General features: G+C 40.2%; 1 protein-coding gene across 6 annotated transcripts in view; it reads right to left on the reverse strand.

The window, feature by feature from the left end:
- The window catches only part of frem1a (Fras1 related extracellular matrix 1a), a 173288-nt gene that overhangs the window by 3798 nt on the left and 166129 nt on the right, over positions 1-3361 (reverse strand). The gene's annotated exons all lie outside the window — the stretch shown is intronic.

A 3361-nucleotide genomic window follows, 5' to 3' on the forward strand; every position in this document is an offset into this window, starting at 1 on the left:
CAACGCAAATAATGTTCCGGCTGAAACACGGTGCGCTAAATGATAAAACATAAATTAACGAAGCTTCGAGGCAGGTCAATTTTCCTCGAGGAATTTTAAGAATCGAGGTACTCGAATCACTCGAAGAATCGTTTCAGCCCTAGTCAACAGATAACAAAAATCGTTATTGTATGATAGAAGTGAAGGTGAGTTATATGAGTATTCTACTGACAATTTTTCAATTATGGTCACAGATTTCCATACATTCCTGACTGGCATGAAAGTCTTTATAGGTCTTTTAATGGTACCTTTGAACTGTTCCATTTTTGGGGTTGGTGTGATTAAGCAATAAAGAACTGTAATTTATTTTCACAGTCACAAATGTATAGATACACCCCTACTGTTGAGGAATATAATTATGTTAATAGTTAAAAGTTGTGTTAATTCACATTAAGATATGTTTTACTGAAAAGGAATGTGTTATGTTGTGCTGGTTCAACACCAAATAAGGTGATGTACGAGACATTCCAGGCAGGCAAGGGACTCAGCCAGAGTCTCTGTTTGGACAATCTGACTAATGGTCCTCTGAGGGAGCAGATTTAACTTCCACGAGGTCGGYCCAGAATTCTCGGAACTTCCAACACACACTCAATGTAAAACAGAGCCAGAAGCAAGATTCAGAACGCCATTGGTCAGATGGTTTCCAATACACAATAGCAGACTGAAAACGGTATAAATGCTCGAAGCCAGAAGCAGAAGACAAGACATTTTGGATTCTGAGACGATGAAATGAGATGATGAAAATGTAATATGTGATTCCGCAGATGTGCATTAAATGTCTTCCTGGTTGTCAGTGAGCCGGAGAGAATGGAGTTTTGTGTATCATCTCTTAATTCATAAGTTTAGCACCTTTGAATTCCTCCATACTACTAATATTATCGAGAAATGTCCCTAAGCAAGCTCTAGAGCAGGGGTAGGCAATCCTGGTCCTCGGAGGCCGGTGTCCTGCAACTCTTAAATGTCTCCCTTGTCCAACACACGTGACTCCAATAGCAGAATCACTTTCTAAGTGCAGTCAAGTTCTCCAGAGTCCTGCTAATGACCTCATTACTTGACTCAGGTGTGTTGAAGTAGAGACACATCTAAAAGTTGCAGAAGACCGGCCCTCGAGGCCTGGAGTTGTCTAGAGAAACCATGTACTTATAGTATCATCAAAAAGCCATCCACCCATCCATTTTACATGCCTATCCCTAGTGGGATTGCCAGGGGTGCTGGTGCCTATCTCAAACAGTCAATCCTGACAAATGTATTGACTATGTACCGAGTCCAGGTCCACATGACTGTATAGCTTTCTGGAGGCTATACTATATTGAGGTTTCAAGTTTTACCCAATTGCTAACATTTGCCCATGTGTAATGCACCAGTTTAAGGCTTTGAAGCTTACTGGAAATTGCCTGCGCTGTAAGCGACCATCCTTCAAATGCTTATCCAAACAATGCAGCTGTTATTGTTAATTCAATATTTAGAAGTGTGACCAACATGGACTGAACAACTTTGTTCACATCCTCTGCTGCCATTGCTAAAACTACAGTCAAACTACCTTTTGAAAACAGCACAGAAAGGCAACATCGTTGTTTACAACTGTTATCCTTCTGTTCCTTCTGTTCGCTGATTGGCCCAGCAGAAAAGTCAACCTCTTAGCCCTCTACTGGTCTTCCACCTAGGGTTGTGTCTTGCTGGTACCTCTGATTTTTCTTAACATTCTGACCAATTTTCCCTCCTCTGATATTGACAGTTTGACACATTTGGGTGTTCTAATTTAACAATAATCCAAAGTCAACATTAAGTTTCTGGAATTCTCCTGACTTAAACCAAACTGAAAATTGGCACATCACACTTAGAAACATAGTTAACCAATTTAAATTAGCTTTTTCTTTTGTGCTAATAAAGTAGTCAGAAACATAGCCAGATGGGTCAGAACATGGTTGATGGTTTCCAAAACCCAGATAGCATGCAATGGTAATTCAACATTGAATTATAGTCATAATGATTGATTTTTGATTGAGGTCGACAACTGATGGTGGCTCAACCATCAAACAGTCATCCAATTCTAGCCAAGTAACCAATGATGAAAAGATGTCATTGAATCAATGTTGTTTTGTGGTTGAAATCAAATGAATGAAATGCCGATGTCTGATCAACGTCTGACCAATGTTGAATCAATGTGTGCCGTTTTATCGCACCCCTTCCCCTTTTTCCTCTTCTTCTGAGCTCTGGTTCAGAGCATTTTATTATTGAGCGGGGGTTAATCATGTTTTCAATTAAGCACTGTTGAGGATAGTAGGTTGTGATTCCTTTCTGTACATTTTCTTACTTGGTCATAAAAATAATTACTGACTGTTTGCGAGTGATATATTGACACAAAAACATCTACAACTTACTACAAGAAGTGAAGCGGTCCACCGCCCCTATTTTCATGAGTGGGATGTCCCAAACACAGCCACTTCGCTGTTGGCTTGTTTGCAAATACATTAATTCAATGTTGAATTATGATCACAAAGGTTGAATGTATTGCTAAGGTTGACGACTGATGGTGGATAAACCATCAAACAATCATCCAATTGTAGCGATTTAACTAATGTTGAAAAGATGTTATTGTATCAATGTTGTTTTGTGGTCGATTTTTGATGATTGAAATGCCAATGTATAATCCAGTGTTTTTCAACACTGGTCCTCAAGTCACAATGCCCTGCAAATGTTAGACATTTCTCTAATTCAGCACACATGATTGTAATTGATGGCTGATTAACAGGGTTTTTCTGAAATTAAAACATGCAGGTCAATTTGACTTAAGGACCAGTGTTGGGAAAAACTGCTAATCAATTTTGAATCCAAGTATGCCGTTTGTTGCACCTCTTCCCCTCCCTCACTCTCCCTTCCCATCATGTCATATCTCAATTTGCATTTTTTTAATCCTGCCCTCCATTCTAGGTCTAAGTATAAAATCCTGCAAGATTTTGTGGGATTTGAGTTTTTAAAAGTAAGGGTGTGGGGGGCTATTGTTTGGTCTGAGAGAACATGTGGTGGACAAGGAAGTTTAGGGCTGGCTGCTGCAGGTGGGCTTTAAATAATTTTAAATCACTTGTTTTTCATTTTTTATTACAGGGCTTAAAGTAAAAAAAAGGGGGAGGAGCGCAAAGTCTTGAGTGGAAAAGCATTCCAATGGCAACCTGTGAAGCTCTGGTGAACTCCATGCCCAGGACAATTAAGGCCATCCATCCATCCATCCATTTTCTTCCGCTTATCCGGGGTCGGGTCGCGGGGGCAGCAGCTTCAGAAGGGAGGCCCAGACTTCCCTCTCCCCAGCCACTTCTTCCAGCTC

Source organism: Poecilia reticulata, linkage group LG18, assembly GCF_000633615.1.
Source record: "Poecilia reticulata strain Guanapo linkage group LG18, Guppy_female_1.0+MT, whole genome shotgun sequence".
Lineage (NCBI taxonomy): Eukaryota > Metazoa > Chordata > Actinopteri > Cyprinodontiformes > Poeciliidae > Poecilia > Poecilia reticulata.